The 17,233-nt window shown below is 43.7% G+C and overlaps 1 long non-coding RNA gene across 1 annotated transcript; it reads right to left on the minus strand.

Moving 5' to 3' along the window:
- Nucleotides 1-4,518: 4,518 nt before the first annotated feature.
- LOC109769315 (uncharacterized) lies at nucleotides 4,519-10,181 on the minus strand. Its single transcript, XR_005767966.3, has 3 exons — nucleotides 9,583-10,181; nucleotides 5,982-6,094; nucleotides 4,519-5,077 (listed from the first exon to the last, which is right to left on the minus strand). It is a non-coding gene; the product is annotated as an uncharacterized lncRNA (long non-coding RNA).
- Between the last annotated feature and the right edge of the window lie 7,052 nt (nucleotides 10,182-17,233).

Genomic DNA, 17,233 nt, shown 5'->3' on the forward strand with positions numbered 1-17,233 from the left:
GGACATTCTACCTCTTCCACTACAAGAGCGCATCAACATGGACGCGAGTGCACGAGTGAGCTACCTCAAGAAGATGCATGAACATACAAGGCACACAATCGAGCTCCAAGTACAACGACTCGCGACCAAGCTCAACATCAACAAGCAACCCACGATATTCAACATTGGAGATAGTGTATGGCTACACCTTCGCAAGGAGCGCTTCCCCAATGAACGCAAGTCCAAGCTATGACCACGAGCCGCCGGACCCTTCAAGGTGCTCGAGCGCTATAACAACAATGCGTACAAGATCGACTTACCATGCGACAAGTACTCCGTGAGCGATATCTTCAACGTCAAATATCTCTCTCCCTACCATGGTGATGAGGATTTCGATCCGAGATCGGATCTTTCCCACAGGGGAGGGGGGGAGAGATGATGCGGAGCATCCTATGGTCATCCCCATGGACCTACCTACGTCTCCCACGACACCACTTGGACCAACGACAAGAGCTCAAGCAAAGGCTATCGAAGATAAGGTGAACTCGCTCCTCTCCGAACTACCACTTTCTACATATGAGACATAGCTACTACCTCAATCGGAGACCCTATGTGTGATCAGGTACTTGGAGGAAACCCACGGGACAGCTACACCCAACGGACAACATGGCGAGGACACCAAGTACAATGACCAAGAGGAAGAGCTACCAGGAATCTGCAGCCACCGGACGACCGGTACTCGTCGCACGTCCGACGCCTAGGGGCTCCAGCCAGCCAGCCGAGTTTGAGCCTGCGCACGGTCTAGCGGCCGGACGACTGACACCGACCGGACGTCCGACATACTCCAGCCCCTCCGGATGACCGGCACCGCCATCACAGAACCAAAACGTCAGAAGTATGGAGACCACCGGACGACCGACGCCCTGGACGTTCGACGCCGGCCGAAAATCCGACGCCGACCATCCCGAGCCAGAACATTGGACTTCCGACAAGTACCAGACGACCGGACCCTCAGGAACCACCGGACGACCGATAGTTGTCGGACGTTCGATGCCTGTGTGTTGACAGCGTGTTGGGCCGAGGCCCATGTACCCCTTCGTCCACTTAGACTATATATACTCCTCCTCCTCCTCCCTCTTTCTAGGGTTACCAAAGGATTAGCTCATTTGAGAGACAGAGCTTTACTCATCCACTTGATACCTTCTCCATTGGAGTTCACGACCTCTACGGAGAAGATCCCCCAAGTGGATTCAAGATCCCATCACGGGAAGACCCCTCAAGACCTCCTCGCGAAGAAGACCTTTTGTATCATCCTTTGTTGTGTTTGAATCTTGTATCACTCTTAATGTTCATGGATCTAGCACATGTGTGATCGTTCCTCATTGATTTGAGTGTTTCCTCTCATTTCCCCTCGCGTTTCCCCTCATGTTCTTCATAGGATCCGCTCCAATCGTGAAAGATCGGCCCTAGGGTTTCTACCCTACATCAACAAACAAAGAAAATGAAATGATTACAAAGTTGGGCCCTTTCGTCTCACTACTCTTTCCCACTTTCTATCCAAAATCATAAAAAGGAAAAAACATTATATTGAGAAAAAACAACATGGGCGCAGCTGTAGTTGCAGTCAGACTACAATGTTTGCAGTTGCATCTCTAGTGGTGGACATGCAACCGACCCCAGTTTCAATCGGATTACAGTAGTAGACATGCAACTGCAACAGGTAAAACAACTATTAAAAATCATACTAAAAAAACCTACAACAATTATTCTACATAAAAAGAACTACTAAAAGTTGTATACGTTCAAACAATGAAAAAGGATCTCTTAGAAAAAAGAAACAACCGCTGCTAAAGAAAAGAACAGAGGGATAAAAATGCGACAATGATGCTTGGTGGCATCGAACATGGAAACAAGCTTAGCTTCTGAATATAAAAAGAAAAAAAGCCACCTAAAAAGGTTGTTCTAGGCGCTCCCTACATGGGCCACGAGCCTGCACTGCTCATATGATGACACGAACAGTCGGTTCGCTCATCTCGCATGAATAACTGCGCTTTTAATCCAACGACTCACAAGGTGGATGAGACCAAATTAAATCTCGGCTAGCTGAGTTTTAGCAATCCCGAATTTATGATTGTGCCTACAACAGACTACCTCCGACTGAAGATTTGAGGCGTGACACAAATTTCGTTAGAAATCAACAGTGGAGATTTCAGTTTTGTCATGCATATTCGTACAAATTTCATATTTAACGTATCATAAAATTTCATTGTATAATAAGATCTTGGTATGTTTTCAGAATTTTTAGCGAAGAAAGAAGTCTAGAGGTGTGGACATTTATCATAGTTTTAGGGGGAATCAAGTCTGCAGAATAAGACTGATTTGAGGAATTCAGATGTTACCCATGGTCATACACGGATGTAGTTTATGAGCAACTATCTTTGTGTTGATGGTGTGTAAGCATATCATCCTCCCAGTTGCCTATTTCATTCCTCACGGACCATTATGACTAAGCTAATAAAGGTATATCAAAATTCTATACTGAACCTTCGCTACATGGAAAGCTAGCCAAGCAACATCAGAATGGCCCTCCTCAGCTAGCTTTATATTTGGTTGTGCATCACTAAGATGATAAGATTACAGATTTACAATACTAATTTCCATAGATTTATAATTGTTTACTATCACGGTTTATGGACAAAATTCAGGATAAATATTTTTTTTTGCGAATGAGGATAAACACATTACTGGCAGACGATTTTGTGCGAGGCTAACATTTTTATAAGATGTAGCATTGTCCATCTAATTTTCCTCATTCTACTCATGACCCTTGATGTGGCTTATTGCTAGGCTAAAGGGCTTAAAGAAACGAATTAATTAAGAGTTGTAGCATGTCTTGCGTTTTATTACCCGATCCATATTTTAGACCAATATTTTATAGTTGGCTACTTGTTAACTTTGCACATATATACATGCTAAATTGTATAGCATCTTATATTCCGATGAGAGGGATATTGAAAATATACAGAGGAATATAAATCTGCATACAATATTAACATCTTACAATTTTATATTTCGGCTCATGGCCACTTCAATATCTTTTTATGGTGATCTACAATACTTCTTTCTGGACGCAATGGGTGATATATGTTTTTTTCCATGGTTGCTATGTTAGTAAAAAAAGCAAATCTGTATTTATTTTGTTCTCTGAGGACTATACCAGGACACTCATTTGAATAAGCCTACTATGCACGTAGAGCTCTCAAAAAAGCTATATGACCAGCTTAATATCAATATTGGTATGTGGATCACATATAGGATTTGTAATGTACATCTCAAATATTTAAATGATTTTAACTACTACCAATACCGATATGGTCGACTTATTGATCGCAGTGCAAATGGATCTGCTATTGTTGATTTGACTTGAGTCTTTGCATCTCCATAATTTTTTAGGTCTTAGAATTTCTCCTTCCATATCCAAAAAGTACATAAATTTTTCAGCAAAATCAATTGAAAAGATTGTGTGTTTCAAACATTTACCTTATGAATATTTAGAGTACGTTAATGCTTATTTTTATAGCTTAGGTAGATACCCGCATCAATGCTTACCTAATTCTATTGTTAGTTTAACATGATTAATTAATCATACTTAGTTGGTTATTCTATTTTTGGAGCAAATTATAATTTGCAACCAATCAATTATTTTTTATTCCATAAGTTTTTCATGACTTCTGCATATCTTGAGAATACTGAATTCGATTTATCAAAAACCAATTGAATACTGAATTCAAGGAAGATAAAGTGTCGGAACCGGTGGGTTGTGGTAGTGAAAAGGAGGTCCTGGATGACCTGTGTGTGTGTAATAGTAGGGGGTTATAAGCAGTGATGGACCTACCATTGGGGCGAGCAGGGGCGGCCGCCCTGGCTCTCCTGGTGTGGAGCAGGTTTCCCCAGCTCAGCCCCTTTCAGTTTTAGTCGAAGGGGAGCAGCGCCATTGATGATGAGATCCATTTTTGTCGAACAGTTATGCTCATGAGGAAGAAGAAAGAAAAGATGGGCCTAGATAGTTGGACTTTGTGGGCTTTATTCAGGAACCAACGCACCACGTACACCACGCGCACAAGCATGTTTGATTGGAGAAAAATTCCCACACTGCCTCCCAAATTCCAATCCTTAGCTCACCTTCAGGATCATGTTAGTAGGCAATGAGATTTAGACACATTTTTTTTTCTTTTTACATGTTGTAGGTTTTACTTGGAGTTTTGGGTCATGTTGTTACAGCCAATAAGTATTCAGGCAACAAGAGACCATGTTAGTAGTTTCAAAGATGTTTTTAATATAATTTTTCATGTTCTTAATAGTTGAATCTTATCCATATTGAAACTGAATCTTTCGAGGCCATTTATTGTGTTGAAAACACTTGCATTTGTGCTTCAATTTTTTCCTAACATGTTCGCCCTGGCTAACTTGAATTCCTGGTCCGCCACTGGTTATTAGTCATGACTAGACCATGATGGTGCGCATTGCCGCACCCATCAATTTTGGCAGTAGAATGGTTGGAATTTGTATATACTCCCTATGTTCCATAATATTTATCGCTGGAGGTTCTGTTCCGACTAGGTGAAATGGTGTGAAAGTACGAAAGTACCCTCGATTTGAAATCGATCGGGAGGCGTCTTCCTCCGTCGCTCCTTCCCTCCGCTAGGCTTCTCCGCCGTCGCTCCTCCCTTCCGTCGGGCTCCTCCGCCGTCCGCGTCTCCGGCGTCCTTCCCCGCCGCAGTCCGAAGCTCCCAAGCCGACCGCCCTTCCCCGCCGCGGCCCGAAGCTCCCTCGCCGGCCGCCCTTCCCCGCGGTGGTCCGCAGCTCCCTCGCTGGCCGCCCTTCCCTGCTGCGGTCCGCATCTCCCTCGCCGGCTGCCTGCTCCGCCGCAGCTTCCGATCCTTCCCTGCTGGCCACAGATCCCTCGCCGGCCACCTCCCCCACTCCAATCAAGAGCTTGAGGTCAGCCGCTGCGTTGTCCACTTCTGCTGCTCCTCTCGTCTCTGTATTGGGCTTGATTCTTGTTGCTCCTCTTCTCGTCCCGGACAGCGCAGAGAACCTGCAATTTATCCAAAAACCAGGTCAATTGATGTCAAATTGACTAACTAAATCATCCAGAAACAAGAATGATAAGTCCATATGCTACTGTTGATCCCAAGACCGGAATGAAAAGTCCAGGTGTTCCTCAATTGAGGAATTTGATTAACTAAATCAACCCAAAACCAGAATGATAAGGCCACATGCTACTGTTGATCCCAAGTTTGATGCATATCAATTGTTGTATGAGTTATCCAAATGAACAGGAGTACTCCTCTATTTTGATATGAAATCACCATGATAGGTCCACATGCTACAGTTGTCAACATGATAAAAAGTTTCAGTTAGTTACCTCTAAAACTACTCCTAATTAACTGAAGAAGAGAAGAGAAGAGTTGTACTCCAGATGGAGAAACCACAGCAGTAGTACACTCCTCCTAATTAACTGAACAAGATCTTGAGCCTCTTGCCTTTTGCCAATACATACTCCAACAGTCTTTGGTTTACAGCAGTCTTTGGTTTACATTGATTTACTCCAGTTAAATTCAGCAAAGCACATAACAATAATGTTAAGCTACTGGAAATTCCAAAACAATAAAGTTCCAATTTAAGCTACTGCACTTTTGTGGTGATGCAGAGACCACCTCAGTGCATCAACAAAATTCAATAAAATTCAGTGCATCAACTCCATGTACTCGAGTACTCTTTATGTGAAATTCAGTGCATCTACTGGAAACAAAATTCAGTAAATTTCCAGCAACTACTCCTAATGCAAACAAGATTCACCTTGACATGGAGTAGTTTATTTCATAGAGTAAACATTAGCACTATTTGACAGTAACAACAATATTGACATGGAGTAAACATTAGCACTAACTGAAGATATGAATATGATGTCTGACATGGAGTAAAAGCAATATTCATACTCCAGTTCTTCTTCTTCTTCTTCTTCCACTTGTACTTCTTCTACTTGTACTTCTTCTTACATATTCATATCTTCAGGAGAAAATGGATCTCCCAGACCTCAACTTCACTCCACCTGCGGAAGATGTGGATGAAATGGGTGAAGATGCAGAAAATGAAATGGAAGACGTGTGGGAGATGAAATGGAAGAAGATGCAGGACAGGGAATGGAAGGAGATGAAATTGTTCAAAATCAAGGTACAATTACAGTTGATCATTCCATCACGTGATCATTCCATCACTTCATCACTTGATCATTTCATTTAATCAATTCTTTGTTGTATGTCTTGGTGCAGGTGTTGGGCAAGTTGCTAGGAAAAATAAAACCCTCAATGACCAGCAAAAAATTGCTGCTTATGTAGCATTGCATACACTGTGTATGAGTAGAGGAGGCATTTTTATGAAAACTGATAAGCAAGACATTGCAAAAAAATTTGGAGTGGGTTTTTGGAATATACAAAGAATTTGGAAGAAAGCAATGTTGCAAATTCAAGAAGGTAAGGAGGTGGATGTTTCCAATCAGAGAAAAGGAAATTGTGGAAGAAAGCCTAAGGACATTAAACTAGAAAAAATCCTAACAATCCCATTGAACAAGAGGTCTACTATTAGGTCACTAGCCTGGCAACTGGGATGTAGCCCTACCACACTACATAGAAAGTTAATGCTGAATTTGATAAGGAGGCATACAAACTGTGTGAAGCCAGCTCTAAAGGAAAAGAATAAGATGGACAGGATAACATTTTGTTTGTCGATGCTTAATGAGGCAACAACAGCAACTGCAAGGCCTAAGTTCAAGACTATGCATAATGTTGTCCATTGACGAGGAGTGGTTTAACATGACAAAGAAGAATAAGACACATTATCTGCTGGATGGGGAGGAAAAGCCTACGAGGTCTATACATGGCAACTGTATTGGCAAGGTGATGTTCTTAACGGCCGTTGCTAGGCCAAGGTGGGACGGTGAAGGAAACGTGACCTTCTCTGGGAAAATTGGTATCAGGCCATTCATGAAAGAAGTTCCTGCTCAAAGAAGAAGCGACAACAGGCCCAAAGGTACAATAGAGACAAAATCAATAAAGGTCGACAGATTTTCGATGATGGAGTTCCTAGAGAAGGTCTTGCTAGCGATACAAGTTGTTTGGCCCGAAAGTGATGCTGGACAGACCATCTACATTTAGCAGGATAATGCTAAGGCCCATATCTTGCCAAATGACCCAGAAATTCTAGAAGCCGTCGCAAAAACTAGACTTGACATCAGAATAATACAACAACCTGCCAACAGTCCTGATTTGGATGTGCTTGACCTTGGGTTTTTCAACTTGCTGCAATCCCTGACAGATTGTCTGAGTCCTAAAACACTACAAGACCTTATTAAGGGTGTTTTGGAGGAATTTGAAGGCTACGAGGTTTACAAGATCAACAGATTTTTCCTAACTCTGCAGACATGCATGATTGAGATCCTGAAACATGCAGGGGGCAATGGGTATAAAACACCCCATGTGAACAAAGAAAGGCTTGAGGGCCTTGGGCAGCTACCTCCGAGACTATCATGCCCTCCGGAGGTGTATGCAAATGCCCTACACAACCTAGGGCTAATGGAGAGGGTTCAGTGATGAGGCCTGTGCTGCTTGTGATGATTGAGATGAGGCTTGTTCAGATGCTTGACACGAGGCTTGTTCAGATGCTTGTGATGAGTCTTGTTCAGATGCTTGAGATGAGACTTGTTCAGATGCTTGACATGAGGCTTACGATGAGGCTGTGCCAGTGATGATGATTGTGATGCTAGTGATGATGCTTGTGATGCTTGCGATGAGGCTGTGATGCTTGTGATGAGGCTTGTCCAGTTGCTTGTGATGATGCTCTGTTGCTTGTGATGAGGCTTGTGTTGCTTGTGATGAGGCTTGTTCAGTTGCTTGTGATGAGGCTTGTGCTGCTTGTGATGAGGCTTGTTCAGTTGCTTGTGATGAGGCTTGTGATGATTGTGATGAGGCTATCCATTTGTGTTTTTACTACTCCATACTCCATTGATTTTTCATTCCATACTCCATTTGTATGTGTATATTTCTACTACTCCATTTGTATGTGTATGTTGGAGTATATGTACTTTTACTCCATTTGTATGATCATTCTTTGATAGGAGAGTAGTAGGATAGGAGAAAACCATTTGTATGATCATTTTAGTTTGATTAACTGAAAATGTTTCATTTAATTAATTAAGAGAAGAGAAGAGAAAGATAAAGAGAAAGAGAAGAGAGCAAGAATTTTATAGGCCTACATAATAGCTTCAGGCTGGAGCACTACACTAGACTTCATATAGTTTCAGGCTGGTTGGAGTACACTGGTTATAATTAAACAAAAACCTTTTCTTTAATTAATTAAAGGAAATGTTCCAGTTTAATTAATAAAAGGAAAGAAGAGACAAGAAGAGAGAAGAAGAGAACCTTTTAATTTTACTCCTACTCCAAATCCTAATTTTAAAAAACCTGCATCAAAAGGAGTATTTTGGCACTGCATGAAAATGAGTATTTTGGCACTCAACTGCAGAATACAGAAATCTCTACAGCAAGCTACTCCAAGCAGTACTACACCAACTAATGTCCATCTGTCCATCAACAGTTTGGAGTATTGGATTACTGCACCAAGTCAAATTTAAACAACTGGAGTAGTTCAAGATACTGAATCTTGGTTTTAACCAAATAGTATTTATACTCCCCTTTCATTTAAATACACAGTGAAAGATTCATTTAAATACACAGTACTGACAAAATTCATCTAGTTCTACTGGAGTAAAAAGGTTTCATTTAACTTAAAAGATTTAGAGAAGAGCAAGCAGGAGTACACTACTGCACAACTTAACTGATTTTTTTACTCCAATAATACTGGTATACTTGCTACTCCAGTACTGTACTTCATGTGCAAAAGTAACAGCATCTACTGATGCTACTCCAAAAATGCATGCACTCCACTGCAAGCACATAATCTTTGATTCAAGTAATAGTGTATGATGAATTTGATTATTCAGACTTAAGTTGCTTCAAGTGATGTCACTAGTTTCAGTTAACTGGAGTACTACAGCAAATGGAGTACCTAATCTGATCCAGTTAAAGTCTCCAGATGGAGTACCAAATGGAGTACTATAGCTGCTGCACTTGCTACACCAAAACAGCTACTGATCAAGTACCAGAGTACTCCGGTGGATCAAGCAGCAGTAGAAAGACTGTAAGTGTTTAAATTCAGTCAAGTATAACTGCAAGTACTACTACAAGTGTTTAAGCTCCAGTTGATCAAGCAGAGCCTTGTCAAAGTATTACTGCAAGTGTTTAATTTCAGTCAAGTATACCACTGCAAGTGTTTAATTAAAAGAAAAGTGCTTCTGTATTTTGAATGTGTATACAGATGCTTCTGTATTTGAATGTGTATACAGATTCTCTTTGTTTGTGTACTCGTCGGGTGTTGCTTCTGTATTTGAATAGGAAGACATATTCGCTGCAAGAACTACTGCAAAAGCTATTGATAGAGGACCAGATTGCAGAGTACTCGGCGCTGAGTGAGTGAGGGGCTCACCGTAGAAGGTCTTGGCGTACGTACAACTCGCCGCGGCGGGCACTTAGAGACTGAGTGCGCAGACCTCGCCGCAGCGGTCGCCGAGGAGGCCCCAACCGAGCTCGGCGTCGCCCTCCTTCTCCAGATGCTCGTCCCGCCACCGGTGGCACCTGCCCACTCGGCCTCCCGTGCCGCTTCGCTTCGAGGCTCCACTGTCGCTCTGCTGCCCCGACTCGTCAGATCCGCCGCTCCGTCGCCGCTCTAGGTCCGCTCGGGCACCGCTCGACATCCACGCCCCCGTAGCCCGTATCCAGCTCTGGCGCCGCTACACATCCACGCCTCCGTCGCAGAGAAGCTCATCGCCGACGCAAAAAGAATCAATTTTTTAACCTACGGGGTGTGAGTGAAGGCGGGGTAGTGGGGAGAAAGGGGCGGTGGAACAGGCCGGCGACGGGAAGAGGAAGAGGCCAGCGATGAGGAGAGGGGGAAGGCGGCGACGAGGAGAGGGAGAAGGCGGCGACGAGGAGAGGGAGAAGGCGGCGACGGAGAGGAGAGGCGACGAGGGAAGGGTATTCCAGCGAGCGAGTGAGTGGTGCAGCGACGGAGAGCGAGTGAGCGTTGCGAGCAAGTGGATCAGGTGGAGGGGTAAATTTGAAAACTGAGAAAATATTGTAGCGTTACAGAATTTGTACTGGGGTTGCCCAGCGACAAATAAAACGGTACAGAGGGGGTACATAAGAAGACATTAAACATATAAATGATATGATCGCCCCTAAAAGTTTATGAACGTATTCTAAACTGAAAATCTTGTTTTATAAATGATGTAATTTCCCCCAAAGTTTAAAAACGTATTCTAAATTGAAAATATTCAAACAACTGGGAGCAACAATTTCTGAAACTTTCAGGCAAGTACAACCATCAACTAGTAGCTTGCACAAGACGGTACCTACTAAGAAGCTAAATGATAGAACAGAAACACATATCCTTGTGCGATTGTAACAAATAGTGGCTACAGTTATTAGTGCACATGCATATTTGTTGCAAGGAAAATCATAGTAACCACTCCACATAATGAAAGTTATTCTGCCCAGAGTATGAAATTTGGTGTATCTCTATTTTGCGTAAGTTACTGCATTTAAGACCTCATCAGCGGGAATGTGATGTACGACAATATTTCGTGCTCCCATCAACAACGCCTCATAGCAAATAGGGGTACAACAAGTAGCAGTTTGGGAGAACATCCGCAAACAATTCTATTTACAAATCAATTCATGTATCACCCTAGTAGCAGTACAAATATACACACTGTGCTCAAGATTTTACGAAAAAACTAATAAGAAATAAATGAGTTGAACTGATTGCAATCCAATGAGGAATCAACAAATTTCTTAAATAACTTCTCCCAAGCAGAAGACTTTTATACTCGTGCCTTTGGCTCACGTTCTAACATCTCCAACGCTATTTGCTTCTTTGCCAACAAAATAATATGTAACTACAACAACAAATTAGTGAGAGTAATTGGTACTGCTATCACTACAGAATTGATTACCTGCATTGAGTGTACAATTTTATGATACATACATAAGGAATGTGGAAAAGACTATTTGCTTCTTTGCCAACAAAATAATATGTAACTATAACAACAAATTAGCAAGAGTAATTGGTACTGCTATCACTACAGAATTGATTACCTGCATTGAGTGTACAATTTTATGATACATACATAAGGAATGTGGAAAAGATTCAATGTGATATTACAATAATCCACGTCAGCAATATATCTTGTGACACAAACACGCATCATATATATTTCCTTTGGGAAAGTGCAAACTTTGGTATTCCTATTGGGCATTATATCACAAGTCAATCAAGTTCTCCACTGACCTCAAAGCCTCATCTCGCTCATGTTGTTTCCCTTGTAAGTAACAACACCTGTGAAGAAGCAAGCTCTTCTTCTGCTTCAGGAATGAGAAGACACTTGTGAAAAGACCAAAAGTAAGATCATATGTCTTCTAGCCAAACCAGTGTCTACATTCAGGCTTAAGTACTTTGCATCAAAGTTAAGCTACATCACATGGAAATCAACGTGGAAACATGACAGGAAAAACTACAATTTTAATGGTATAGAAATAGTAGCATTGATGCAACAATTTGTTTCTTGGATAGAGGTTGGTTTGCAAGATTTGGAAGTAGGTCTAAAAGATTTGGTAAGTAGACATAGCGTGTGCTCCAAACCAATTATATGAAACATGCTATTTTGATGGGCTGGAGTCAAGGTTAATCAAAATAATATACTCTTGTTGATTATTATGTACACTAGATCATTGAAGGCGCGCGTTGCCGCGTCCGCCTATTTGTACAATTAAATATATGGACGCATGAAACATAATATTTTTTGGCATAAACAAATAAACGGACGCGGCAACGCACTGTCTTGTAGCTAATTGATGGGCCTTGGCTAAATGGAAACAACCAAAACAGTTGAATGTCAGCAAATGAAAGTACCTAGGAGAAGCAAATGTTGCTATCCTCATTCTGAGTCAGCTGCAATTTGTGTCTCTTGAGAAACATGCATTTTATCTGATAAAAAGCACACACTGTGAGCCTAACGATATTCATTTGTTGATCCATATTATAATGCATAGACGCAAAAGTAATTGGAAAAAACTTCATTTTAGTGAAAAAATAGGGTTTAGCATATCAAGGAAAAAGAAGCAAAATTAAGAATACATGCAAATATGGAGGAGCGAAAGAAAATGAATCAGTGGGCAGAGACGAGGAAACAAAGGCTATAGGAATAAGTATGGGACCATAAAAGAAAAACACCATGTCTAGCTTCAAGAATGTATAAAGAACAATTGTTATAATGTTATTTACAACCCATCTCACATCAAAATTATCTGCCCAGATCTAAATAATCATGTCTTGAACAACACTGTACAGTGTATGCAGTTCAGAATTCTTATGTTACTTAAAATTAAGTAAATTTGAATTCCAAATAACTGTTCCGTCAAATATACAGTTCAAAATTGAACTATTCTCTTTCATGACACTACTCTTTACTCTGTTTCTGCAAAAACTGGGAACTGCCATTGTTCTGATTTTATTATTGTATCAGTGCATCAATTATGTTCACTGCATTCTTCCTAGATGCTCACTCCCTGCAGATTACCATGTCCATTGGTACAAAGAAATTAATGACACCAAAGAATAAACAGTAACATTAGAGATTCGCTGCAGTGCCCATGTATCTTGTAAAACAACTCAGGTCTTGTAAAACACAGATTGACCGGTAGCCTTTCTAAATTGGAAGGGATGCAGTACTCAGTTCTTACGGTGATGACTGTATAATCTGGATTCAAGTTGGAGCTTGTCAAGTTAAGTTATTTGCATATGTATGATCGTGTCTGTCACTGGTAATGGAGGAGGCCAGGAGTGAAAGAACCAACAATGGCGGACGTGTAATCTGTAGAATAAATAAATGGTAACTAATGCGCTTAATGCAGTTTGCAAAATAACCAAAACTAATTGTCAATAGAAATGTTGAATTGCCCAATATAATTAGGACTGTGTTTGTGATTAAGGCCATAAGATATGACCGTATTAAGATCAACTACGCAACCTTACTTTCAGAAGTGTGAATACAAATCCCAAGTGAATTAAGGGGTGTTCATAAAGAAATAAACCAAAATCATATTTGATATACCTGAGGCTTACTGCCTTATGTGCTTGTTAGTAAAACCAAGAAAATTGTTGATGTAGATACATATATTGTTGTCATGTCTAGAGACTACCTGCACCAGAAAGAAAAGCCCGTGAAATTGCAATTGCACATTAATTACCATGATAAGGTATAGTTTTACATACTACTTGGTTAAAGAGTCGATTTGAATTCATGCATAAATGCTCAGAATATTGCAACACTTAGTAATATGTACCTTTCCACATCATTTCAACAGTTCATCGATCTGCACCAGATACTGCTCCTCGCATTGCTACTCATGTAGACGTGTACAACTACACCTCTGTTCCCTATTAAACCATCGTTCCTTATAGCACTAAAACATCAACTGAACTTATCAACAATGGTCGGCATGAGCGTAGCCAAATTCTATAATTCATGAGTGCTATTACAATTTATACTAAGAATAGAAGTACTTACATGTGAAGCGGGAGGTCACCACATCTCTGCTGCTTACGAAATCACACGGCGAGGCTGTAGCGCTAGCCACCAACATGAACACCCCCCTGTGCCTGCCCGACTCTTTCCCACACGAAGCCATGGCATTCTCCATCGACTAGGGTTTCGCCTGCTCCTCTAGGGCCGCTCGGTCGCTGCAATATGAGTTGAATTATGCCTGCTCTTTATCCATAGCCGCTCACACCATTTCTCCTTCCCGACCTAGGATGTCGCCGAGGGAGTCCTGGACTAAGGGGTCCTCGGGCGTCCGGCCTGTTATCCATGGGCCGGACTGATGGGCTGTGAAGACATGAAGGCCGAAGACTGTACCCGTGTCCGGATTGGACTCTCCTTGGCGTGGAAGGCAAGCTTGGCGACCAACTATGAAGATTCCTTCCTATGTAACCAACTCTATGTAACCCTAGATCTCCCCGGTGTCTATATAAACCGGATGGTGTAGTCCGGAAGGGATATACTCATTACCATAGTCATACAGGCTAGACTTCTAGGGTTTAGCCATTACGATCTCGTGGTAGATCAACTCTTGTAACACTCATATTCATCAAGATCAATCAAGCAGGAAGTAGGGTATTACCTCCATAGAGAGGGCCCGAACCTGGGTAAACATCGTGTCCCCTGTCTCCTGTAACCATCGATCCTAGACGCACAGTTCGGGACCCCCTACCCGAGATCCGCCGGTTTTGACACCGACATTGGTGCTTTCATTGAGAGTTCCACTATGCCGTCGACGAAAGGTTCGATGGCCCCTTGAATCGTCGATAGTGATGCTGTCCAGGGAGAAACCTTCCTCCCCGGACAGATCTTCATATTCGGCGGCTTCGTACTGCGGGCCAACTCGCGTGGCCATCTGGAGCAGATCGACAGCTACGCCCCTAGCCATCAAGTCAGATTTGGAAGCTTGAACTACGTCGCAGACATCCGTGGAGACCTGATCTTCGACAGATTCAAGACCGCGGCGATCGCTCCCCCTCGCTCCGATCAACATGACTTAAATCTGTCATCGGATCACATCCAGGAGATGGTTCATGTTGCTGCAACAGCCTTAAATCCGGAGCAGATTGCGCCATCCGAGGCCACAGAGTCCACGGCGTTGGGGCCGCACACGGACCCGACACCTTGCAATATTCGGAACTCCGGACTCGTCTCCGGCTATAAGTTCCGAACCAGGTACGCCTGCGGACACCGAGCTGGATCGGTTATCGATTTTCGAATTCGACGCCGCAGACATCTTCCAACACTCGCCCCTGGGCGACGTGCTAAACTCGTTAAAAAACCTGTCCTTGGCGGGGGACTCACAGCCCAACTATGTCCGGTTCGAACTAGAGGCTGACGATGGGGAATTTTGCTTCCCACCCGCCACCCACTTCATAGCCACTGTCGATGACTTAACCGACGTGCTTGATTATGGCTCCGAAGACATCGACGGTATGGACGACGATGCCGACAAGGAGCAAGGCCAAGACCCGCCATTCACTGGACGTTGGACGGCCACCTCTTCGTATGATGTGTACATGGTTGACACGCCTAAAAAAGCTAGCGACGATGACAAAGAAGATCCAATTGCGAACAAACCTTCTGAGACACAGTCCAAACACCGGCGCCCTAAACGCCGTTCTAAGCCTCGTCGCTCAAAAGATGGCAACACTGGCACCGAAGAAAATAGTACTCCGGGCGACGCCGAAAACAATGAAGACCCTATTGGAGTAGCATCCGAACAGGAGGAATAAGACAACGGGCAAGTTAACCCTGATAAACAGGCCATGCCCAATGACCCGGATGACGATCGTTATCGTCCAGTCTTCGAGGATGAGGAGAGCCTCAGCAGCGAGGATTTCATCGTGCCTGAGGCAACCCTCGAGCAGGAGCGCTTCAAGCGCCAACTAATAGCTAGTGCTAGAAGCCAGAAGAAAAAGCAGCAGCAGCTCCAAGCCGATCAAGACCTACTCATTGACAGATGGACCGATGTCCTGGCAGCCGAAGAATACGGCCTCAAGCGCCCAGCCAAGAGTTACCCGAAGCACAGACTGCTACCTCGGTTCGATGAGGTGGCACCAGATCCTGTACCTCCCCCGCGCAATGCGGAACGACCACCACCTTGTCGGGATAGTGCGGCGGACTGACCACCCCGCGGTCGGGATAAAATGGCAACTCTGGCCAAACAACAGCCTGCCCCACCGCCCCGCGAAAACAGAGACAAAACAGCTCGGGACTATACATACGACCTTTGGCAGGAACTGGATAGTAGAGCAGGACACACAGATCAATCTACGAATCGTGAGGACGCTTCCCGACTCGGGATGACGGCTACCTATTCGGACGCGACAAACCAAGTCACGCCAGGGCCGATAACCGTAGACGGACTCCATCGGAGGTGCGCCGCGACGCGGCCCGATATAGAAGCGCCGCACACCCTCTCTGCTTCACACACGAAGTACTGGATCACGAATTCCCCGAGGGGTTCAAGCCCGTCAACATTGAATCATACGACGGAACAACCGATCCCGCAGTGTGGATCAAAGATTTTATTCTCCACATCCATATGGCTCGAGGAGATGACCTCCACGCCATCAAATACCTCCCACTAAAATTAAAAGGGCCAGCTAGACACTGGTTAAACAGCCTGCCTGAAAATTCCATCGACAGCTGGGAGGACTTGGAAGAAGCTTTTCTTGACAACTTCCAAGGTACTTATGTCCGGCCACCAGATGCCGATGACTTAAGTCATATAGTCCAACAATCTGGAGAATCAGCCAGAAAATTCTGGACTAGGTTCCTAACCAAAAAGAACCAGATCGTTGACTGTCCGGATGCCGAAGCCCTAGCAGCCTTCAAACACAGCATCCGTGACGAATGGCTCGCCCACCACCTCGGCCAAGAAAAGCCGAAATCCATGGCAGCCCTCACAGCACTCATGACTCGCTTTTGCACGGGTGGGGACAGATGGCTGGCTCGTAGCAAAAACACAGCCAGCGAGGCAGGCCCCTCCAAGGCCAAGAATAGCACCGGCAAGCTCCGGCGCAATAGACACAAACGCCGAAGCAATGGCGACAACACCGATGACACCACAGTTAACGCCGAATTCAGCGGCTCCAAGTCCGGTCAACGGAAGAAGCCCTACAAAAGGAACAATGAGGGACCATCCAGCTTGGACCACATAAACGATCGTCCGTGCCAGATACATGGCACCCCAGACAAACAAGTGAATCATACCAACAGAGATTGTTGGGTTTTCAAACATGCTGGCAAGTTAAATGCCGAGAGCAAAGAAAAGGGATCACAAAGTGAGGACGAGGACGAAGAGACCCGGTAGCCGAACACTGGGGGGCAGAAGAAAGTTCCCCCTCAAATCAAAACGGTGAACATGATATACGCTACACACATACCCAAAAGGGAGCATAAGCGAGCACTCAGGGACGTCTACGCGGTAGAGCCAGTCGCCCCAAAATTCAATCCGTGGTCGTCATTCCCGAT

The sequence above is a fragment of the Aegilops tauschii genome, chromosome 2 (genome assembly GCF_002575655.3).
Source record: "Aegilops tauschii subsp. strangulata cultivar AL8/78 chromosome 2, Aet v6.0, whole genome shotgun sequence".
NCBI classification, from domain to species: domain Eukaryota; kingdom Viridiplantae; phylum Streptophyta; class Magnoliopsida; order Poales; family Poaceae; genus Aegilops; species Aegilops tauschii.